Raw genomic sequence first — 25,522 nt, forward strand, 5'->3', positions numbered from 1 at the left:
AATATTGGGATAAGAAAAAAGATACTTAGAATTTTGTTCTCTTATTCCAAAAGGGGTGACTGCTCCCATGAGTGTGTCAGTGTGAAGGAAACCGAGCAGACACCTTATTCTTAAGCTCTCCTTGCTTCCATATTGCTCTTCTGGAACAGGTCAGGTGATATGGATTATGTTTTGAACTGATTTAGGTGAGGATTTAAAGTGAGAATGCTTGATATGTGACAAGTGTCAAGTTCTGTTTTACTGAAAAATATTTAGTATTTATCTTTTTTCCTCAAGGTCTTTTTTCCTCAAGGAAAGATCCCCTGTCGCATGCAAGAACTGAAGCTTGTTCTATGAGCCATAAAAATCAGTCTTAATATTCTGAATTAACGAGACTTAATTCTTCAGTCTTGATGTTTCTCTGTAATCTGCTTTTGGCATAATTATTTTCCTTTGAGGGAGAAATTACCATGTATTATTGGTTAAAGAGTCTTATTTGAGAAGTTTGTCCCAAACCATAGGTTAGGTTTTGAAACTTAAAAGTTCCCTCTGTATGCAGATGGGATGTGGGAGTCTCATGAGAGTTTGTGATTTGCACTTCTATGCTGCTTTGTGCAAACAGTACTCCATAGCAGGAACTTGCCTCCAACTGTGCTCTTGCAGGAATTTGTTTTTCTTGATCTCAGGGGGTATTGCTTGTTTGATCCACATGCTCTTTATTAATCTTCTGTGCTGAATGCCTGAGAGAAATTGTGATAGGCAGGTATGGTCTGTTTAATAAATGAAGGCGTTGTTGTATCTGTTTGAAACATTGCAAGAGGACCTCTTTGCTGGCTGGGTCTGTGACTGTTCTGTAAGGCTGCCAGGGTCTGAGAAAATTCATACTGAGAAATGGTATTTTTGAAGGTTCTTGAAGGGTGTGGTTGAATTCATATTTCTGTTATGCACATAAGAAAAATAACTATCTAAACAGTATGCCATGATTCTTTCTCAAAGTAGTAAAGAGCAGGTATGTGGATTTACAAAATAAAGGAATAAGAAATTATTCTCAGCTGTTTTTGCATTCTCATTTAAATAGCTGGACTATTTAATCTTGTTTCCTGTTGCTGTTAGTGATAATTTAGCTGAAACTTTGAGAAAGGATTCTTTGCTTGTGGTGCTCTTGCTGTGATGTCCATCATCTATAAAGTTGTGACCAGGTCAGAGACCTGGAAGGCCTTGGAAGACTTTTATGTCGCATTGGGTTTTTCTTTTTGTAAAACATAAGTGTATTAATTTTAAGTATCCAATTATTTTCCTGTATTATTCCTTTCTCCTTCTTTTAGAATTACTAGAAAAGCAATTATCATCTACTTAGTACCAGAATTCTGTATTCTAATTTCTGGGAAAAAAATCTCCTAGAGAAATCAAGTGAATTACTGTAAGCATGTGAGTTTTCTGAAACTCTGAATAAGGCATATAAAAATTCACCCTTTTCAATATCTTGCTGTGTTAGAAAGAAAGATTTTTACACAGGGAGAGTTCTGCATATTTTTGAAAGCATGGCAAGAATGCCAGTGTTCATAAGTAAAATGTACTTTCAAATATAGTGGCAATGCACTTAAAGTAGATGTTACCAAGTTTTCTTACTTGCTCATCAGTTATCTATAACCTTTACTTTCTTGCTATACACTTTTTACACATTTTGCAGGATAAAAACCTGATGATTTGAGATTCATTCTTTTAAATTTTCAATTGACATTTGTGCACTTGGTGTCACTGCTTGAGCAGGCTTTTTTCTCTGTTTTCTGTTTCTGGCTAAATAGGATGGATGTGTATGTTAGGGATGTGTACTAGAAGGCTCTGCTAGGGATTCCTTAGGTCTTAGGTAATTTAGGGATTCCTTAGGTCTGTAAAACTCTGGAAGTGCAAGGGCAGCCTGCTCACCCTCCTGGCCTAGAAGCAGCTGTTGCACAGAGGCACTGGCATTCCTGCAGACAGAAACTCTAACTTTTGAGTTATAATGGTGGTGAAGGGAGTCTGTAAAGTGCAAATTCACATTACTGGAGTATTGTATGTGTTATAATGACTCATATTTAGCAAAAAACCGTGGCTTGCCTCAATCCTGCATAGCTGCTGTTAAACTTTTATTTGTTTTCCCTGATATTTTAGACTTTTTAGCAGCTGTCATTAATCGTGCTCTTAAACAGTGTGAGAGCTAGTTGGAAACAGGTGGTGCATGCTCCAAATATCTTGAGATACAAATGATGGTCAACAGTGTTGTTACTGAAATGTAGATATTTGTGCCAGCTTGTGTTGGTTTTGCTTCAGCAGACCTTCCATATTCTGTGCTTCGGAGAAGTACGTACAAAGCATTCAAAAATTAATTTAGGCATAAAATATTGCTGAAACATCAATTTATTTTGCATTGCTAAGGCTGTACAAAACCAGCAAAAAATTTGCTGCCTTTATTGTAGAAGGTATGGATTAAAGCAGCAGCAGAATATCACGACTCTCAGCAGAAAGACAGCTTTGTATGGAGCATTTCATTTAGGACACTGCAGTTCCCACCTCGAATATTCCCATATCCAGTGAATGTGGCATGTGTCTAGCTGGGAGATACACTTGCATAGCACAGTGATATCTTTCACAAGCAGGCACTTTAGGAAGGCTCAAACTTCAGGCAGGATCTGGTATTTTGTACCTTATTCCATTTGCAATGGCCTATCCTGTAGCACAACATTAGTTTTGGGTCTTAAATCTGTTTGCAAATTGAACCTTGTAAAGTTTCAGCTAAAAGTCCATAGTTTTGAGCATGCTGTAATTGAGGACTTTAGAGAAGAAGAAAATTGAGGGGATTAATTGGGCCTCCTTAATTGAATCTGTGGTTGAAAGACTCTTATTAAACCCTTTAAAAATATTATCCGTATCTCTGTACAATGTTGTTTTGCTAATCTGTTCAGTCAAGTAAATGAGGGTTGATTCAGAGCTTTCTTTTAAGCAAAATCCCTAGACTATTAAGCTGGCTAAAATAAATGTAGACATTTGGTTTTCATTACTGTTGTAACTGAAACAAAAACATTTTAATGACTGATCCCAGTGTGTTTTGAAGTTTGTGCAACTTTGCTAGGAAGGTATTTAAACTGTAGTATCAGTTGCAAGTTGGCCATAAGCCAGGGTTTCAAAGCTGTTTCAAAGTAAGATGTTGGGTTTCCAGAGTGTTACAAAACAGGAAAACTTTGAGGGGAGAAGGACTGGAAGGTAGTGAAAATACAATTTGCACTGGTGAAATGATATTATCTGCTAAAAGGAGACAGTGACAATGTTCATGTTGTACTGCAGTTTGTTGCTTTGTTAAAGAGGTGTTTCAATTATTTAGAAAGAAACATGATTTTGAGCTTTAATACTTACATTAACAAAGAATTAACTTTGCCCAAGAAATAGTGTGCATTTTTAGGGGGGCTTCTGGTACTTTAACTTGCACAAAATGAGATCCTGCTTCTGAGGGGAAGAACTTAAAATATTGCTTACAAGATCTAATTTAAAATGTACTTTTTGGAAAATATTTAGGTTGTTCTTGAAAGATGACAGCAGTGAAAGAGGACAAACATTAGCATGTAGTCTTGGTCTTGGACAAATAAAATAATCTATAGTTTTGTATTTGTGGGAGAAGCTGAAGATTGTTAAAGTGCTGTAAGATGAAGATTGCTTATTCTGTATCATGCTGTAGTCACAATAATGTCTCAGGGCAAACCTGCAGAAATTGTTGATATGTTCTGGGTGATCAGGGGGTCAGTCAGGGAGGCAAGGACTGGATATCAAGAGCTGCATCATGGCCAGACTGCATTCTTGTGGTTGCTGTTTGGCTTGGGTACCACAAGTACTGTTTACCAGAATAGTCTTAAGTTTTGGTGTTTCGTTTTAATTTTTTGTGTCCTTATGGTTGATTTGGGTCTAAGTGGCAATTAGAAAAAGACTTCGCTGACTTCACTTAGAATATTAGAAATGGGAGCTATGTGAGCTAGGGAAAACCAGCACTTCTAGCAAAAAACTCTGGAACTTTTCAGATGGAATTACAGAACAGTTCATCTAAACATGTTTGAATTTTGATGGGTTCTTTTGTATAGTTATAATCTTAGTGATTTGTCAGTAGTCGACAAAACCCCTTCTGTCTTAAGCAAGAAGCAGAAATCTGAGAGTTTCATCCCAGTTTTCCAGTTGGTATGTTTAACCTCTATATATTCACCTTCTAGGCATAGTGTTCTTGTGTAGAAATTTTGCATATCATGAAGGTTTTATTTGAATGCCTGAATTAAAGATTTTTACAAATGTCAAATAATGAAAAGTTGCTGCCCTTCTGGGATGGGTCGGAAAGGCAGTTTGCCTTTCCTCGTCTCCCATATTCTGTCTCCAGGATATTTCTTTTGTGGTTTCACTGTTGGGATGTTCTAGCTGAATTGTCCCATCTCCTAAAGCTTGTGGAGAACATTGGGTACTTGCACCTTCATGTTCTGCAAATGGAAATAAAGGAACAGATGCAGATGAATGTTTACTTTAGTTCCTTTAGCTATAGGTTAGAAATATATACACATTAAAGTTGGTTTTGCTAGGCCATGTCATCTGACCACAAGATCATAACAGAGATAAAAAATTTTGCTGAAGATACCTTGCCTCAGGTGAAGATTTTGGTAGTACTAGTTTTGTGTTGTTCTACACCTGAGAAGGAACAATTTGTCATAATTCTGTTTAAGAAAGATAACTTCTTTTTGTGATTATAAAACGCTAGAATCTCATCTATAATTACACTGTTCTTTGAAACCACTTCAGTCAGTTTTTCAGTTTTCCTTTTTTTTAATACCTTCCCCCATTCTAATAGTCATTAGAGGTTCTAAAAAAATACTACTTTCAAGTCTAATTTTAGAACTATTTTCTTGAGAATATTTAATTGAGATTTATTACTATTTGGTAGCACCATAGTCTTGGTGTACTGAAAGGAAATACTCACTTGATGCTAGTACTAACATGAAGAGGAACATCTGATCTAGCCTAAGGCATGAAAAACCTTATTAGAAAGGGAAGAGCTGTTCAGTACCATTTCACTGTACAATTTATTCACTACTTTTTTTTTTTTTATATTGTGGTATTTTGAGGAGAGATGAGCTGGAGATGGCAGAAGACTGAATAGCTGTGAGAAGGCAGAAAGAAGCCAAATCCTTATTTGTACAAGGCCTGCCAGAGTGCTACATATGTATAGGAGCAATGATGCTTTCTGCAAGTGTGGAGGAACAGAATAAGCAGGAGGACAATGCACCATTATTAAGCTGGAGAAAAGGCAAGTTGAGGAAGAATGTGGAATCTTACTGTCTCAGAGAGTGTGAAGTTACTTGAGCCAGAAAAGCTTAACATCTTAAACAGCAGATACTTACCTCTCTTCTAATAGTCCTTCTGTTGGCATCAATAGTATGAGCAGCTAAAAGTTCCTGACAACCATAAAAATTTAGTGCACTCAACTTTGCTATATTCCATGGTTAGCATCATGTGGCAGGGAATTTTCAAGGCTGATTGATTTCAAAGACATTAAAGTGCCAAATTTAGATTTTTATTGAATGTTCCCTTTTCAAGAGCAGACAACTTGCTTTGCTTCTGTTGTATTTCTCTCCACTGTTAGGCTGCAACTGGGAGCAATATTCTTTCTAATGAGACTCCTGAGCATGGAGCTGCAGTTAGAGCAGCAACATCTGCCTGTAATCAGGCTTTACTCTCTCTCCTGCTTTGTTATTTCCATATGCCAAATGTCTGGTGGCTTCATGCAGCTGTATCTTGCTCAAAGCATGTGAAGTATGGGGAGGAAAATGAAGGTGCTGTGTGCAAACTCAGGAGATGCAGCCAGCTGAGGGGGAAACAATGTAAGGTGGGAATAGAAATTGCAAGGTCAGGAATGTGTGATGCTCTTAAGTCTTTGAGACTATGAGGACAGAGTTTCCCAGTTCTGATGAACTTCTCTGAGTGGTTATTTTCCATATGACTTTTAGTAAGTTCAGCACACTCCTTTGCAAGGGAAGTAACTTCCCTAAGTTCAGTGTCTTTTGGTATGGATGGGCTTTTTTTTCCCCTCCACACCTGGGAAAGTCAGAATGTCAGGAGTGTTGTTTTACTAGGGAAAATTAGGATAGAGGGTAGATGGAAATTCTGTGATTGGAGACTGGTTTCTTGATGCTGATGGAGAAGAAAAGCTTGGGGGAAAAATGCAGCAGTACTGACAAGAACTTTATTTTGAGAGAAGGATCTGAGGAATCAATCAAGAACAAGGATGAAGAGGTCTTGGGGGGCAATTGCATTAAAGGTAAATTTTACAAATACAGTAATTAATACTGACTTTTAAATAAGAACTGGTCAAAGGAGCCATTATTATCTCTAAAGAATTGCAGACAGCAAAGTTGAATGTATGGGGTTTGAAAGGCAATTAAGTAACTAAGCATTCTTTGTACTGAATGTTTTTGTTATTTTCATTATTCTGCTTGTAATTATCGTTATATCTGATTGGACTGTTAAAAAGCAGGTAAAACAATTAAATTATTTAAAATATCGTACAGACATAAGTGCAGCCTGATGCAGAAGTGCAGACCTCATGGATGTACTTGGGTGGGATGGAAGCTGGGCACAGGCTGTGGAGGGTGAGGTCCTGCAGCAGGGGAGGGTGTGCCACTAAAATTACATCAGTGCTTCACTTAAATATCGATCCTGTCAGTGGAAGCAAAACAAAAACTGTGTGATTCATGGAATTGTTGACTTGTTGGGTTTTTTCCTTTGGTCTGCCTCATTGCTTGGGTAAGCAATGAAGGTGGCTGTAGGAATACTTACCTGAAATTTGGAATTAAGCCTTTTTCATTTCATGATGAAAGAAGTATTTTGTCTGGGTGAAGATACTGACATGGTTTCTCCATAAAAATGGAAAATGTATAAAGTTTTTAGGTGACAAGTGGGAGTGAAACTGCATATGTTTGCAAAAAAAAACCTCAAAAACTTGCATGTATGTGCTTTCCTGTTCCCATGTTCACATTACCGACTCAACATTTCTAAAGGGTTAGTGGCTGGAAACATTTACCTTCTACATGTCCAAGCGGAACGGCACCTATACAATAATACCTGCAGATTAGAAAGATACTGTGTGTTCATGTAAGCCTCGACAGTTTTAGTCATTTAATTGCGAAGTAGTTCTATCACAGGGAAAGCAGCATACAGCATGAACTACTTCTGCAAATTTATTTGCTTTGTAGAAATGCAAAAATTGCAGTTCTTTGCTTATAAAAGGCATAGTTTGTTTGTAGATCAGACAGTTTGATTCCATGGTGCAGAATTGATGATGCAGAGGTAGGACTTCTGCCATGTCTGAAACCTACCTTAAAAAGTCTTCAAAATAGACTTCCAAAGTGAAACATTATTCAAACAGTATTAAAAAAATCATAGTTATGGACTTAACAGCTCAAATAATTTTTAGAGAAAACATTTGCTATAGAGTTGTCCATTTTGTGTTAATCATACTTTTATCGGAAGAATCAGATATTTTGTTGGTTTTGGGGCTATGAAGTTCTTATTTTGTGGATTGATTCAGCACAATCATTCCTATATTTCAATGACAGAAATGTACATACCTCCAGTTGTATAGACTGCAGTGTGTAGTATTATAGCTGCTTTCTACGAGAGACACGATTTCATGAGCTGCAGAAAGCAGGAATGCCCGTTCTAATCCTTAAACACATATGCTTCAGTACCATTGCTACTGGTTTCTCCCAACCTGATAAATACTGGAGAGAACTGTGTTATTTCTGTATTGATTTACATGTGATTTCTCCTCCTAAAGGTGCATGCCTGTCTAAAAGCATGCAAATGAAACTACCCTGTCTTTAAAATTCTTGAGAAAAGAGACTTCTGGCTCATTTTTCTCCAGCAAGGAGATTCTTAGTTTTCTTTTTCTTGTTGAATGATTGCTTTCAGTGGCCCACTCCTGTCACTGATGATATTCAAGATTCCAGAAGCAAAATTTTAACATGGTTAACCTAATAGATTAAGCAGAGATTAAATTAGAATTTCTTAAACATTCTTGGTTCATGGAAAGTAGAGGAAATCAGCAGACTGTGAAATAGCAATCGGTCTGCCCTGAAGTTTTAAGCTGGGAGTGGGAGTGCTGGAATGACAGATTTCTGCCTCCTCCCTGACTTTTACTTTTTGAGACTGCCCTGCACTTTTTCAAAGAAAGGTCATGAGTAGGAGCATAGTCCCCTGCTATTCCTGAGTGCTCAGAGTCTTCTCTGAGAGGAGAGTGAGTGGGGTGATAAACTGCTTTCCCTCTTTCCATTACCTCATCCTTCCACCTCCTTGTTTTTCCAGTATAAGCCAGTGTTGCAGACACTACTTTTTTTCATCCTTCTACAGTGACCTGATAGGCAGATTGCATGTTTTAATGGTTTGGTACAAAAAACCTAATTCTTATTTGTGCTGTGCTGTAAAATAAAAGTGTGCACTTTGTGTTTCTGCTTAGCTTAGCGATTACAGGAGGAAGTGATGTTTGTCTTTTCATTTCTCAGAGCTGGATGAATATCTGTGCAGAGCTCATTTCAGGAGATGAAGGGGGAATGACAAACTACCTCGCTACGTGCATCTACTTTCTATCCCATCCAGCTCTGCTGCAGTCCATAAGAGCAGGTTCTGCCTAGGGAATGGAGCAGTTTCTCAGATGCATTTTAGCTCTGTGAGTTTAGTGGCAACAGCTGCTTCCATCTGTGTCCATGTGCAGGAAGAGATGTTCAGCTGAAGAGGCAGCTTGCCTTTTTATTGTGGTGTGTATAATGCTCACATATGGTCTCAGTTTGCAAAGCTGAAGAGTATGACAGATTTTTTATAAAGCTCATTGAACAAAAATATGACTGCAAGAGTGTGTATGTTTATATTTTAAAAACAAACAAACAGCTCCAAAAAACCACCCCAGATCTCATAGTGGTAATTTGAAGCTATGACCTGTTTGGACATCTGTCCAAATGAATTTCTGTTATAAAAGGCAGATACATTATTTTTCTTTCTGTATTCCACCCTAAAAGTGAAATACTGTTTTCTGTCAAGGTCTCCAGAGAGGGAGCCAGGGCTTTTGGCCCATAATCCCAGTTCTGACAGTGTACCTTGACTCTATTTGCAACTGGCTGATGTCATCACAGGCAAAGTTTCAGTTCACTGAGTCTTTGCTTTGCATCTCAGTCTGCAAAATACATTTTTGATGCAAATATATGTTTGGGCATTGGGATATATAGGAACTGTGGATTTAGTTATTAAAAAAAAATAAAAGAAACCAAACCAGTAAACTGAGAAGTAGAAGGTCTACTTTAGGATAAAACAAGTGAATTTTCACTTTTCCTTCTTAAAAAATCTGGATATTGTATAGGACATAGAAGTCTTTTTTTTGCTTAAACAGTGGATAGTTGCCCTGCTACTTGTGTTAGCTATTGCTTTGCAACATCAGCTAACATGAAGTACAGCAGCCAATTATTTTCTCAAATACTGTGATTAAACACTTGTTTTACTTGTGCTTGCAGACACAGGGGAAAGAATGGTGAAGTCCTACTTCTACACCAGACAGATTAATATACTGACAGTTTAGCTTTTGTGAAGAGGAGCTGTGACTTGGAAACCTTCACACTTGTGAGTTGTTACAGGACAAGCTGAGGTGTGATGCTGCCTTAGGTCAGCAAGAGGGAAGACAAACTGGACCTTCAGTCACCTGCAGTGTGCACAGAGGGGTGAGGAAGCTTGGCATAACTAAAGTTTAAAAGCACACTAATTATGTTAAGATATTTGTAGCCAACAGCTAAGTTCTCATGCTGCCAAAGGAGCTTTTGATACAGGCATAAATAATGTTAGGTGAAAAAAATGAAAAGCAGACCTACTTAGATATTCTCTGTCTGTTCTTATGTTTCCTGTAGAGTACAGATTTAAAAAAAAAATTAATGTTTTATTCAAATGTTGTTAGAAATACTGGCTCCCTTTCTGCAGTACTGTGTGTTTCAGTGATCAGTATAGACATGTCCCACTTTGAAGTTGTCTATATCTAATTATCTTGTTAAAATTCCAAGCAGAGCTGCACTTAAAAATTTACACTGAGATTCCATCGTGAGGCTGATCAGTTCAGACTGTTTACTTTCAATCCAGGTACAACTGCTTTTTCACTCTAAGAAAAATTTGATTTCTTAGAAAAACTATGTAGAAAGTGTGAAGTGGCAGGTATTCTGATAATGAGAAACTTTGTTCTGATCTTTCTCGTAATTGTCTTTTGCAGAGATGTGATGTTCCTAAATGAGCACAAGTAACTTTATACTAATTTGTTTTCCACATCAAATAAAGAATAGAAAAACATGAGATCATATTCCTGGTGCTAATCAGGTATTAAGAGTATTAGAAATCTACCATCAGTTGCACACAGATATTTACCTTTTGATTATTTCAATTACACAGATTTAATTGCATTTTGGGTTTTGAGGAAGGTACTTTATATTCATGTAGTAGGCAAGGTCAGCCAGATACTTAGCCAAGGAATTACCTTTCCTTGGAAAGCTGATTTATGTGACTTTCCACACCCAGCACAAACTGCATTATAGAGGCCTTGACTGGAACATCCTTGGGAGTCTTCTGCCTAAGTGATAATCTCTGAGGGATGCTGAAATAATATCAGGTCATTTTTAAAGGCAAGTCTGCTCCCTTCCTATCACTCCTGATGTTTCCTCGAGTAAAGCTTTTTACTCTCAGTTCTGAAATCAAGTCATTTGTTCAATTTGCATGAGCAGTCAAAAAGCTGTCTGATAATTTTTTTTTAATGGATGCTGCCTGAAGCTGAGTTTTAACTAGCATGCTAGAGCTCTTCCTCTCCCACTCCTAGTATCCAAGCTTTATAGTTATTTTCTGAACCATTTTGCCTGCATATATTTAGCACTTTGGTATCTTTGTGAGTTCTCAATCCTTGTTTTCAGGTTAAGGCATTTAAATTTTTCTTTTTTTTAATAGCTTTATAAATATTTAAATAGACACTTGTTGGTAATTGTTTTGTTGGTAATGTCTGAACTTAAATATGGAGTGTAGCTGATGTCTGCCTTCACTGTGTTGTTTCAGACTTGAAAATTTTTGCTTGAAGATAGTATAGATGAAATAATAAATCCAAACCAGTTACTTTGTGGAGAGAATGAGATTGTGATAATTCCAATTAATCTTGTGGTGTAAAACTTCTATCTTGGTCTAAAAATCCCAAGATAACACAGTTCTGATAAGAAGTCATCATCCAGAAAATGCAGAAATAGATTTTAATAGTATCAGACAAACCAGCAGAGGGAGTTACTGGTGAAACAGTGTGAAAGGGGAAAAAAAGTAATTGTTAGCCTTTTTGACGGAGGGGTCTGCAGGGTAAATTTTAGGGAGTTGAATGAATGTTGGGCTAATAGTCATTGGACTCCCTGTGTAATGGCAGGATGAAACTTCGCCTATTGGCAAAACTTGGTTGGCTCAAAAAAATCTACAACAAAGTGTCAGAAAGCTGATGGATGTCTCCAGCTACCAGTCGCTTCTAGACAGACACCTGTTTTTCACTGTGTAAAACTTTGTCTTTTTTCAAGATTGACATATGAGGAAATTGATGTGACTGTTATTTTCAGACAACGAACATTATCCTTACATCTTATCATTGTAAGTGACCTCTCCAAGACAGTGGTTTTCTTCCATAACCTCCATGATTTGCAACTATTTACTTGTCTGCTGCATCCCTACTGCCATGGATGTCACCAGCCAGTGCACATCTGTCCCATCTGTTGGGTGTTTCAGCTGACATTGTGCTGCTTGAACTTACAAAGCATCATCCAGGTAAAAGAATATTTGTACCTAGCAGTTTCCAAAGTTGAAGGTAGATGAAGGCCCAAGACAGGCAAGCTGCTGTTACCCACCTGTTCAAATGGCACATTTGCTTCATGTCACTGCTGATGGAGAGAACGGGGTACAGACAAAGGAGTGGGGCCAAGGGCTGCTTTTGGGTGTTGATAGAAATTAGTGAGTCCAAGGCAGAACATGCAGCTCTCCAAGCTCATGGTGTAGCAGTACAAGGGAAGGCAAGAGATCTCCTTGGTTCCTTTCTCTTGGGAGTAAAATGTGTAGGTAACTGGTAACTTGGCTTATCAAAATTTTATGTCCCCATCTGCATCTCTGGTCTGAGAGTTTATGAATAGGTTTATTTCTCTTGTCTCTTCTTCATCCCTGCTCCCTGACATGAGTTGTATGAGAAGTGAGAATCTGCCCTGAGCAAGGAATTTCTGTCATCTTAAGCTTCTTCTTTCAAGAGTGGGCAAAAGTTCCTGCCAGCAGAAACAAGATGCAGAACTCAGATGCAGAATGTTGCATGTGACAGCAATCTTTGCAGCACTTGGATGCTAACAGTGAATCAGCAGTGCCCAGATAGTAGACAACAGTAGTCTCATGGGATTTCTTAAAACTGCATATCATGCAACAGGATTTATGACTTTAAATATCTCAGTGCATTAGGGCTGTTTCTAATGCAAGGATTTGCATGTTCAGGTGGTCAATAAGTTATCCATGTTAACCTTTCTCAGGACAGTGAGTTGAGGCACAACCTCACTGCATATTCTGATTTAACTTTCTGTTCTGAACTAAGAGTAATGTATTTGGATAGATGTCTGTGCTCCCTCTGCCTCGTGATGTGTTGAATTTGTGCTGCTTATAACTTTTCAAGTAAAACAGATGTGACTGGCTAAAGACCCTTAATTTCTCTGCCTGCTTGGAATCCATTTTGGATTGCCTGTGATGTAGGAGGGGAAGTCAAATATTTCAAAACATTGCTTTAAGCTGTGACAGTCAATGCCCGATTATTTTAAGTCTCCAATGAGTGTACTGATTGAACCAGCAAAATCCTTCCACAAATACTGGTTTCCCTCAAATTGATAAAAAAGTTAACTCAGACTCTTAGCTGTAACAGGCTGCTTTGGGGATTTTGGCCTCTCTTTTGACTTTAAGGAGGAAAGTAAGTTTTGGGGATTTTATTATTCCCTTGGGTTCCAACCTGATGATGACATGCGTTCAGTCTCTGCTTTTCTCTAATGTTACTCTTGCTCCCAGATGGGTTCACTCCCTTCAAGTCTTTCCATTTTCTTCTCAGAAAGTTTGCCCTAAAGGCCAAAAGAAAAGATTTTCAGATGTGTAACACTTCCAGATGCATTTCCAGCAATGCCAGGTATTTGACCAAGCCTGTCACATTAAGGACAAGTTGAAATCCTACTTTGCCATAGGTGTTGTCATTTTTATTTGTCTGATCTCTACCTGTATCTGCTTATTCTTATGGCTATAAGCTGTCCTTTAGTGGCCATACCAGTTTGGGTTGTTCTCCTGCTGAGCTCCCATCACGATTCACAGTGAATGTCTGAACTTCTGGCTGGCAAGCTGTATTTTTGATATCCACCTTGGTATCTGTTTTGTGGGGAACTTCATTGAACCAGGTGCTCAAAATATGAGGTACTTGTGCACAAATAGTGGCTTGGGCCAAAATCCTCAAAGTACTTAAACATGGTGTAGTCAAGACATGCCTGTAGCTGAAATCCTACAATTCCTTCTGTGACAAGGATCTGTTTGAATCATATTCACCTTCAGTTCCATTGATATTTAGGATCTTCTGTGAGACAAACTTCAAACTCTCATTGTTTGTTTCTATATGCCTGAGACAGAATGCTGGATTTGTTGGGTTGGGAGGACCCAAACCCTGCCAAGGCAGGGTCACCTGGAGCAGATGACACAGGAATGTGTCCAGACAGGGAGGTTCCATGACCTCTCTGAGCAGCCTGTTCCAGTGATATTGCTTTAAAGAATATTTGAAGCAGGAATACTTTCTATGGCACTTTAAGGCAATATTCTCTTTGATTATGTCCTGAAAGGTTAAGAGAATTTGCTTACATTGTCAGTAAAATATTGATATATAAGTTTTGACATTTATTTTTGCAGTGGTAAATACACTTTAAAAAGCTGTTTCAGAGTAATTTAGTGGAAAACTGCTGAAGACTTATCTGTTTTTTGGGTTTTTTTTGGTTGACTTTGTTGGAAACACAAAACACATAGGTAGCCAAATTGCATTCCAGCACGACCTGCTAGCAGGCAAGAGGATTTCTGCTTCAGTGCTGCAGTTCATTAAAGAGCTGTAAGCAGAAATGCTGGAAAAGTTTGCTGTGGGCATGTGATGGGAGATTTCTGATAACCTCAAGGCTGCTTTCCAAATGATCTTATTAATTCTGTGAGTAATCCGGGGAAAACCAGTAGGGTTTCTTTGACTTTTGCCCTCCAAGGTTGCAATTTTTACAGCTCAGAGCAGCTATTAGTAACAATAACTCTTGAAGTGTAATTTAAAAAACCCCAGGAAGTGTGTTCCTGTTTTTCTTTCTGGTGCACTTACAACTGACAACTCCTCTTCCTTTAGCCCCTAATTCAGTGTGCTGCTGTTCCTGGAAACCTGTTTGGAATGTTCTAATGAAGTTTTTCACTTGCCTGAAGTACATCAAATGTAACACATGAGCCTGGTTTCCAGCAAAGAGAGATTTTGGTCTGCATACAGTCAGCTGCTTCTCAAGAGTCACACTCCTGACTGGGTAAGGAAGGATGGGGTTGCTTTGTGCAGGCTCTGGAAGTTCATGATTTTAATTCTGCTGTATTGGGAAGGTGCTGTTACAGTTGTCAGCTCACTTGTGTTCAAGATAACTAATCCAGAACCAGAAAGTGGCAGCTTTCTTGCTTTTAGTGAGGAGCATCAATGGAAATTTAGATTATAGGACATATGAACATGGAATGTAATGGTCTGCATTAATGATTGGAAGAAAGGACAATAATTTTTGCATCTCTTCTTGTGAACATGTTCTCTTTTTTATATAGCTTGAGGTTGGATTCTTTTCAAGATTCTCTTGTTTTCATTATCATTAAATCCCCTATTGAAGAATAATACAAAGAGCTGTTTCAAATTGCTTTCTCTCCTTATGCAGCAGTTTTCAGAGTGTTAGTTAGCATCCCACCTAAAACTGGGCTACTTCTTTCCAGGTGTCATTTCTTCTCCTGTTCCCTTTTGCCTTTGCTCTCCAGAGTTGACATACATTCTGCATTGCAGAGGGCAACATTCCTGAGAATAGCATACTGTTTGAAAAGCATTTTTTCTGTGCCCTGTTGACTGGATGTTATTTATTATGTATATAGGACTGTTAACTCTCTCTTGAAATATTTCCCATTTTAAGACTGTTCCTTTCTATGCAAATTCACCTTGATTGCTCTTTAAAACTGGTTTTCCAGCTGAAACTAGGACTCTTACCTTGCTAGTCAGTGTTAGTAATGTATTTATTTACTGCATATCTATGTGACTCTAATGCTATTATAGTTTCCAGTTCAGTTGGCTGTCTTACCTTTCTGCTTTTAATTCAGATTTGGGGGAAACATACTTTTTAAATCAGGTAAATGGGAAGGGTAGAAGGAAGAGTATTAAAAAGTTTGGTCCAATCCTTGGTAGTGTTCGACCTTTGGTTACTGCAGCTGGGAGACTATGAAAAGTTTGACTTTTTTTTTCAGCTTCTTAAAATTTTCTCATAATTACTGGTTTTGAAGCCAGCAGCTGTGTTACTTGATGCATCAAACTCTGTTTAGCTATGAGTTTTAAATGAGAGAGGTAAACAATTGTTTATTTTTTTCTTATGACTTCTAAAGCAACTGTTATAACTATTAAAAAAAAGGTTAAGAAAAATAAGTGCTTACAATTTGTCAATATACACTGTTATTTTCTAAAGTTCTATTATAAGGGTTTAAAGTTCCAGCACTGGTTTTTAATATTTTTTAAAGATAGGTGCTTCTGTCCTAAATAGCTATTGCTTGTTCAGTGGTCTTTTGAGAATTTAAAATAGTTGCCTGGCTTGATCTGAAATTGATGAAATGTAACTGTAATTGATGAAATTGTAACTTACCAGTTAAGTTAGAACCATTTAGAAAGGGTTTTGTTTTCTAAGTATTTTTTTTAAGTTAGTCTGTAAAAACAAAGTAATTTTAATGAAGACTGTGAATATTCCATTTCCCCCTAGTCTCATGAACAAAACTTCAGATTTTGTTTTGCAGCTCTTTACCTTAGGGGTTAAATAGCTTGGAAATAATCTCACCCTAAATTGGAGAACTCAAGGAATGCCTCATGAAGGATCATTATGGTGACTGGCACTTGAGTGTTTTGTGAGATGCAAGTGCAGTACAGGTCACTGCAATGATTAAAAAGTGAAACTGGTTAATGGGGTCTGTGGAACCTGTGTGCCCACAGCAGCTCCTTGGTTATTTGCTCAAACTGTCCTGCACATCTAAACTTCTTGTAATGATAAGTGGTGTTTATGCAGACAGGTATTCTACACAGGGAGATTGCCTGCAGGACAGAGGCAGATTTCCCCTTCCCTATCTAGACTGCTGCTTCTAGAAATTATTCATCGAAGTTTTTGATTCCTCTGATTTGTAAGGATTTGTAATTAGGGAAATTCAGGACAAGATGAGATAAAAACAGAAGCAGGAGATGAGAAAGAAGCAAAGGTCCATGCAAAGCGAGGAGGAATGGTGCAGTACCAGGAGTATAAGGAGAGATTGCATTTGATAGACTGGTAGAACTGTGTGAAATGAGTTAATGAGTTTGGCACTAACAGTCATTCCTTTGAAGTATTTTTGTCCTGTTTTTTTAAAAATTATGACTTGCTTATTTTGCTACCTTGGACTGAAAAGCAGATCGGGACAGCCTCTGTTTTCTTCCCTACTTTTTTGATTTGCCCATGTGTTTTGAGTCCAGTACTGAGAAACTGTAGCTCCCCACTGTGCAAAAGCCACTTTTATTTCAAGTTTCTTTATATTCCTCTGTTGATTACTGTGCACTTGTATGGATTCTCAAGGAATTCTGTAATATATGGAAATAATGATCTAATTTAGATTCTTATCCCCCAAGTTTTCGGCATCTGTAAGGGGGCAAAATCCAACTTTATCAGATGGAATAGACACACAAAGAAATGTTTACTCTGATAACAAAAGGGGCTCAGTGTTCACTAAAGTTTTCTGGAAGGATTTTCTTTAGTTAGAGTGCATAATTTGACAACTTCAAAATAAAGAGTACTAAAATAAATTGATACATTTATTCACAGTTTCAGCTAAAATGACACAATCAATGGCTTTAGAAAGTTTAAATAGTCTTCTGTCTATCCTTAGCAACAAATTTCTGTTAAGTAGGAGGATATAACTCAGTGTGTGCTTACAAAAATAGGAAAACTGCTGTTGTCTCACATGACTATGTAGTGTCTTACATGTTTACATGTCCATTAGATTTACTATAGCATGACTTTCTAGACTATTGGGTTGATTTAACAAATAAACAGTATATGGAGCATTTATCTTGTAAGTCACTTTGCTGAATGTGTGATGCCAGCAAAGACTAAACTGACTTCCCTCTTTGATACCAAGGACTCAGTTGTTCCTATGGAGACTCCAAAAGATTCAGTAGGCATAAAAATGCATTTTTGTTTTTCATGTTGTTTATGCTTGCATTTTGTTAGTATTGCCTCCACATTTTTGATTAAGCTTTTACTGAGTCCTTATCTATAATGACAGTTTAACTTTTCAGAAGATAAATTGAAGTGACATATGCAGAAAACTAATTTTTCAGTAGTGCTTTGCAGCTTTAGATGCATTTTAATCACTTCTACATTTTATGAAAAATGTACATCTGCAGTTCTCTAAGGAATGTTTCCTAGTACCTTTAATGTTTATTATTGTACATAGGGAAGATATACATACTCCCTCTGTGTTAGAAAGACCCTTCAATTTAAATTTATTAAAGATTACTTTCCCCTGTCAGGAGGAAAGTGTCCCCTAAATCCAGTTCCCTCCCATGAAAGCGTGAGAATTTCTCCATTGCTTGGGGTTTGTGCAAATCATCTGCACTACAAAAGAGCCCTAGCTTCTTCCATTTTAGGAATCTGGGAAGGGTAAATATTTAGAAGTGCTGGCATAACAATAGCACAAGTAGAAGGAAATTAAAGTTTGGGATCCAGTGCTGAGACACATTGGCTTAAACCTTGGGTAAAAAAAAACACAAGCTTTTTGGTAAATTGGTGAAACATTACGATTTTCAGCTTTGGAATACAGAATCAGCAGGAACTGTTCTATGTAGAATAAAACACCCAGTTTTGAAAATGTCCTTTTTGTTCTTGTTTAGGCTTTTTTAATTTTTTTTTTTTTTTTTTTTTGGTCAGACCAGAGTGTGGTGTTGTTCAGTTCCTTTCTGACAGGTTGTAGGAACTAAGATTTCACTGAGCAAATACTGGCACTGTTAAGGGAACAAGGCTCTTTATGGAAGACAACTGTTGGTATGAGAACTTCTTGAATATAAAGCTCAGGGGCTGTAGGTTGAATGAATATATGAAGTAAACTGAAATTAAGACGATGGCATAGAAATTGATTTCATTACAGGAACTCTAGTGTTTAGGTTGCAAAGTAACTTGCTCCATAAAAGGTTTTCTGTAGAATCTCTTAGTTTTCAGCATCTGTTGTTTTCAACAGCTGTTCGATATTGAGCAGAAAGATTCATCTGTTCTCTGCACAGCAAGAAAAATGTATTCTTTATCTTGATAAATTCAATTGAGTTTGAGTAATTCTTTGGATATTAAAACCAGTTTTCCTGGTGTGTTTCACTTATCTTTGGGAGATTTTTGGCACCATGTTCAAATATCTAAACGTGTCCAAAGACTGAAGTCTGTTTCTGCCAGAATTTGTCGTGTGACTTATGAGCCCATATAAAGACCATTATAGTAACTTAAGCTGATACTTGGCTTGTGTTTATAGAAGACAGCTCCAAATAATCCTTTAACTTAATTTTGAGCTATGTTGTGTTTTTCAGAAAGAGACTATATAGAGTTGACTGGATAAAGAAATTATTTTGGAAAGAAATATTTTGAAATTAGATTTATATTTTTCATTCAATTAGAAGTTAAAACAAAAAAAATTCTTCATTTCATTGTAGAAGGAAATAGAGTTTAACCTCCACAGATATCGGCTTCTTGGGTAGCTTCATCTGATGCCTCAGGGCTCTTAACTCTCACTCAGCTTGCTTCAGGTTGTATGGGTCTTCAAAAAAGGCAGGTTTCCAGTTAGTGCTAAAGCTTTACCATTCCCATTCTGTTTTAATAGTATTTTTTTCATGTCCCTTCCTATAATTTTGATTTTTACAGTTTCCAGATGGCAGATAATTCAGCACAGCCCCTGACAGATTTTGTTGAATTTTGGATCACCTAATGTCTGAGGGCTAGCAGAAGTTGCTCTGCAAGAGGAGCTAGACTCCTATAATACAATATAAAATAATATTTGGAGATAATTTAGAACACTCCAAGACTTCAGTGCCTCAGTTTCATTGCAAATTTCTCATCATTTTGGTTACCTACTTAAATTCATACTGTTACGTGTAAGTTTCTTCAGCAGGATGAGAAACACTAAAGTATTTAAATGCCTGTCTTTTCTTGGCTTATTCTTATTGGAAGTCCTGTGCAAATTCTGAATTAGAACAATTCAAAGAAATTCTTATTTCAGTGAGGTCATTTGCCCAACCTAGATACTGGAGAATGTGGTCATTTTTTCAATTTAGACACCCAGTGCCAAGAGGAAGTGGAATAATACAGTCTTAGTCTCTACCACAAAGATACAGAGACTAGTACAGCACAGAGCATGTTTGCCCTCCTTTTTCAGAATCAGATATGTCCTATGCAAAAGGTGATCTTGAATCTTAGAGTTGATTAATCAAGCTCTTTTTCCAGTGTTTTACATCTAATCTAGTTGTTGCATGGGATATATTAGTTATGAAAACAAAACCCCTTACAATAGTAAGCAGAAAAAAGAAATTACAAAGAGAACTTAATTTATAATAAACTGAATTTAGACCAAGAAACCTGCACTGTATGGTAGGTTAGTCTCTTAATTGCAAATTAGTATCAGTCTGCTTCAGATTCAAGGTCTCTGGCAACTGTGGAATTTTGGTAGTAGTTCCACAGAACTCATGACCAGGGTCAATGGGATTCTATGATCTTTGCACAATAGTGTTCCACTGGTAAAATAAATCATAACAGAGCATGTTTTAAACCTATTTAAGGCTTGTGAGACTATGAGAATTCTGTTAGGTTTCTGTTCAATACCAATGAACAGAACTCAGTTGTGACAGGTGACCCTCATTTAAGGTAAGATTTACCATGACCATTTCATGGAGTGTTCCATTTCTTCCCCAGTAATTCACTTATAGCCCCATTTTACCTATCAATTCCTTATGAACCAGCAGAATTCAAGGTGTTTATTTTACACTGTGTAAAAACAGACATTTCAAAAAGGGTTTAGCTAGGATGGAATGGCATTACTTCTGGGAGTTCTTGAAGTAACCTCTGACAAAGTAGATCAGAAGGGAGGGACAGCAGCGATGAAGGCTCTCTTTGCTTGGGGGAGGAGTGGAGAGCTTGGTGTAAGCAAATGTGACATCCAGTCCCTCTGTGGTCCCAGCAGCCAGGCAAACTGATGTGCTGGGGAGCAGAGCTGTGCCCAGGGCTGCTCCTGCCAGTGTCCCAGTGCCACTGCTGCAGCACCACACCAGTGTCTGCTCATGCCCTGCAAAGATGGGATGTGATTGCTGTGTGATAACCCTGAGAAGGGGAAGACTTGGATTTAGTGCTGAAATCCAGCTGGAGGATTTCAAACTGAGGTTTCTCACCAAGTAGTAGACTCTTCACTACTCAGCTTTTTACTAGACTGGGATGAAGGGCATCCTTTGTACTCCTAGGAATGCAAAATTTACAGGACCAGAGCAACAGAGAGCACCAGTAAAAGAAACAGGACTTTATAATCTGGTGGTGAGGTCACTTCCTTGGAAGGGGGAAACACAGGCTGGACTTTGAGGACTCTGTATGTACTTTACATGAAACAGTGCACAGAGTTTATGAACTGTCTTGGAAGATTAAGCAGAACTAAGTGTAACCTGTAAAGTGGTGAATTGAACAATTTCTGTCTAAGGTGCTTCATCAATAATTGAGCAAAACTTTAAAATGGTGGTAATAAACAGAATCAAAATAAGGTTTTTTTATATGTGGTTTCTTTTTTTTTTTCCAGATTCTTGATATTGTGAAATTGATTCATTTCATAATAGAATTTTACATTGTGAAAGCTTTTTTAAATCCTGTTTTAAGCCTCTCTATAATCTTATTTTAAATGTGCTAATCAAGCTGTGGTTTGTGTACTTGCCAGAAAAATTATTCTTTATTTGTGTTACAGTTCAAAGTGAAATGAGCATATTTAAAATCAATAGAAATTCTACATCCACATCTGTGGATATGAAATGTTGATGTAATAGTGGTGAATGCCAAAACTCTTCTATTTCTCAGTTTATAACTTCAAAGTGAAGAAATGAAAATGTATTGTACTATAGTGCATGACTAGATTAGGGTATTAAAGCAGGTTCTTTATTATGTTTACCTCTAATTTAGTTGGTTTCAAAAACTAAATTTACAGTGGCAGTTTTAGGTTTCTAGGAAGCTCCAGTGACCTCTGTAAAGAGGTAATTCAGTGAACCTGTCACTAATAATTTCTTTCTGCAGCTAATAGTAATGGGTTTAATCCAGAAATTATGAACTGGGCCCCCCTTCCCTGAGGGAAATACTTCTTTCCACCTTTTAAGTATAAGGAGGAGTGAGCATAGGAAATTTAACAGAACCTATTCTTTTATTTTCGTAATCATGAGGCTTTTGTCAAGTACTGTGCAGAATCAGTAATGCACAACAGTTTTCCTTGAATTATGTCCTTGTGAAGGTTTCACTGCTGCCATTTTAATGGAGTATGGCTTTATCTGCTGTCACTCACGTGTTTACCTGAAAACTGGCTCCTGATGGTTGTGGAGTCTTTGGGGTGTGTTCTGTATACAAGAAGCCTGACTGCTCTCAGTCATGCTCTGACTGATAATCTTAAGAGCATCAGTGCTCCTACTCAGTGTTCACAGTGGCCATGCAAGGAGCTCAGTCCTGCAGCCCTTGTGAGGAAAGTCATAGCAGATAATGATGTCACTGAACTGCTGACTTAATTTTTTTCTGAAAGAAAAAGTGCAGTCATTCAACAAGAAACCTGGGAAAATGTCCATCAGTGCCTTTATGAATTGTACCCTACTATGTTTTAGTATTGAATTAATGCTAATCACTGACTTGTTTTCCATCTTGTCCTAATGAAAGAAAGTCCTGTGTGTAGGGAACTGGAATTTCAGTTTGTAAGTGTTTTGAACACAGCCCTTTGTTTCTGCTTTGTTATTTTGTGAGAATTCAAAACTTGTTCAGCAATAACTTTTTGTACGGAAAAATCAGAGGCAGAGATTGTTCATCATGCTTATCCCTATGATTTGCATTTCTGCCTTCTTGTTTTATTCTAGGTACCGCATGCTTTTTCTTAAGCATTTTTAAAGTTTCTCTTTAGTCCTGTAAAGCCTATTGCTTTTGCAGTTTGTACTCTAATATGCACATTATATGCACGTGTTCTTCTAAGTGAACAGAAATCATCAGTGCCACTGAAAGAAATGCATCTCCTCCATCTGGTTATACTTGCCTGCTGTAGCCACTTTCCTTATGCCAGCAAACAAGCTTGTGCAAGTATGTGGGGAGTTGAATTTAGAAAATTTATTGGGATTAAAACTAATCTCTGAAGAGGAAGTGTGTGGGTGAACATGATGAGCACATGTTTGCGTGATAGGCACTTCCCTCTTAAAATTGCCGCCTTTCTCTGAAATTCTTTGTCCTCTGACCCTGGGCCAAGCATTCCAGGTTCCTTTCTCTCCCTTCTTCCCAGCCCCCTTCCCCTTGATATGTGTGAGCAGTTTGCTCTCATCCCTGGTTTATAATGTGCCAGTAACCAAGTAGCTCAGGATCACTCACTGTGCACAGTGTTGGTCCTGCCTGGCAGCTCACAGTCAGCTGTACTGGAAAGGTGGAAGGAACACTGGCTGGTATTACGGTCTCTTCTAATGCCTAATAACTCTGTGTGCCTTTGAGTACTGTGACCAGATCCATGTGATAGGTTTTTTTGTCCACTGTGAGGAAAAACATGGATGTGTCACTGGAGTATGAAGAACATGTCATGCATTAGTCATTGGGATGGTTCTCTCAAGGTTAGATTATTTTTGGCATTGTTTCTAAAGCAAACTCTTTGGGAAAGATTTTTTTTTGTGGTGGATTTATGTTGAACTTGTTTTGGAAAGGGCATATGCAAAGATTAATATATTCTGACAAATGGAGCAACCTTACTGTAGCTGGTCTTTTTAATGGCTGGTCTGCGAGTTCTTGCTGGGAAGGTCAGTATATTTTGCATGCACTGCTCTTTAAAATGATATCTGCTGGTGACTGTTAAATCTGTAGACTAAACAAGGCTGTTCTGTGAAGTAAGATTTAAAATTATAAAATGAATATTCAGGTTTTAATATCTGAACACTTGCTATAAAGGTTCAACGGCCTTCATTAAAATTTCTCAGCTTCATTAAAATTGCCAGTGCCCATGCCCTGGAACAGGTACATGGTGCAATTGAGGGAGCTGGAAGGGAGGGAATTGCAAAGGGACCAAACTTCCCTTGGAGGCATGGAATGGCTGTGCAGCTGCTGCTGCCTGGGCTGCCAGGAGTCTTCCACAGCTGCTGTTCCCTTGTCTCCATGTCTGATATGGAGGGACTTTGCTGGTGTTAACTTTGTACAGCTATGTTACTGCTGGCATATACCCAGGCACACTCCTCTTTGCCAGGATATAAAAAAACAACTGCACAGTTGTAGTCTCTAATGACCACCACTGACTAGTGTTCTTTCAGTTCTCATAGCCTGGCTTCCTTTGCAGACTGGTATCAGTCTTGCTGCTTCAGATCCTGGGTATGGAAAGATACTGTACTCCTAAATATAGTTCAGCAGCTGATCCTCTTTATTTTCCTTAATTCTTGTGCGAAAAGTTTACCTGACACTAGAATTCATACAACAAGTAGAGAACCAGATCCTATTCCAATGAATCTCCTAGAAACTGAGCATGTATAGTAATTAGATAAAATGGTAAAATCACTATTGTGCAACTGAGTTTCTACATACATCACAGAATGAATAATCAAGTCAAAGTCTGCTCTTTGAATTCCATCTTTAAGTAGGTACCTCCTGTATTTATTGACTGTAAATCTGAAAAGGTACACTTGAGCTTAAAAAGCACTCAAGTACCTCACCTTAGATATTTCGGTCAATACTGGGTCACCTTCTGCTTAAAAATCTGGTTTGTTAAATGGACCTCATGCAGAGAAGCAATTTATCTGGATTTGTATTACAACTGTAATGCAACGTTTCTGTACCTTGTGCTTTTCTAAAGTGTTTTTTGAGTCAAGCATTGATCAGGAAGGTTTGCAATTGCAGTTTTGTACTGACAAACACAAGTTTTATACTGTACAGTCAGAACTGTGTGGCTCCAGGGAACCTGTGTACAGTAGAAAATGCCAGATCAGTTTTTTGAGAAGATACTCCTCACAACCCTTGGGCATAATACAAAAGGAAGAGAGATAGCATAAGAAAATCCATAGGGGAGTGTTACACTGGTGTTTTGTAGTTTAGACTTGTCTCAAGTTCTTTCCCATAGAATACCAGGTGAAATGGAAGCGTATCAAACTTGGTGAAGAGTTTTGGAAATTATGTGGCTTGCATGATTGGCAATAACTCTATTTTAGTCTAAGTAGTGTGAAATCAGAGGCTTCTGCGGAAATCTGACATCTCCTTCTAAAGCCATGGAGCTTGGGGCTCTGAACAGACTGGTTCTTGATTTATCTGAATGTATGAGGAATTCCCAGGCTCACATCTGTTTGCTCAGAGACAGCCAGAAAAGATTGACTTTGCATTGCAGGGGCTGTGTTTGGGTAAGCCTGTGGCAGGCAAGCAGCCTGGTGAGCAAACATTGAGGTTGTGCTCAAATACCATTTTCTCCTGCCTTGTCTGTCAGACCTTCGTTAGTGTGTCAGTAAAGCTCACTTCAAATAAAAGGTCCTCTCTGGGCTCTAGCAGTGCTTGTTTATTCCAAAAACTTAGATCTCTCTTTTTTTCTGGAAAAAAAAAATATTAGCTTTGGTGCTTATTCCACTTTCCTAATGAAGAAAGGTAAAGGTGTGATGTTGGTTGAGCACAAAGGGAAGGGGAGCTCTTTCATGTATTGTTTGAAGGTTTAGGCAGCTAAAAAAAAAAAGGAAAGCTAGTAGGGATTTCCTTTCCTGTGAGTTTTACTAAGCCAAGAAAGCTAGGCTAGGCTGAAGGTTGAACGTGCAATACGTAGAAGAAATATTTCAGAAATGTTTCAGAATTGCCACTGTTACCTAGTTTACTCTTAAATGGATAGCTAGAACCTTCTCCTTAGCTCTGTGAATGAAGTGAACAGCAAAATGAATAGTTTTGTGATATCTGCAACATAAAAGTTTATTTTG

At 37.8% G+C, this 25,522-nt stretch overlaps 1 protein-coding gene across 3 annotated transcripts in view; it reads left to right on the forward strand.

Moving 5' to 3' along the window:
• The window catches only part of DISP1 (dispatched RND transporter family member 1), an 84,989-nt gene that overhangs the window by 14,505 nt on the left and 44,962 nt on the right, over nucleotides 1-25,522 (forward strand). Inside the window, exon 2 of one of the 3 annotated variants that reach the window (XM_085577164.1) lies at nucleotides 14,459-14,627. The exons of 1 other annotated variant lie outside the window; for it this stretch is intronic. The gene's annotated coding sequence lies outside the window, so the exon portion shown is untranslated. Of the gene's footprint in view, nucleotides 14,628-25,522 lie in introns of all 3 variants that reach the window. One more of the 3 variants, XM_085577162.1, reaches the window with a different exon arrangement.

Source organism: Lonchura striata, chromosome 3 (assembly GCF_050655825.1).
Source record: "Lonchura striata isolate lonStrDom1 chromosome 3, ASM5065582v1, whole genome shotgun sequence".
Classification (NCBI taxonomy): Eukaryota; Metazoa; Chordata; class Aves; order Passeriformes; family Estrildidae; genus Lonchura; species Lonchura striata.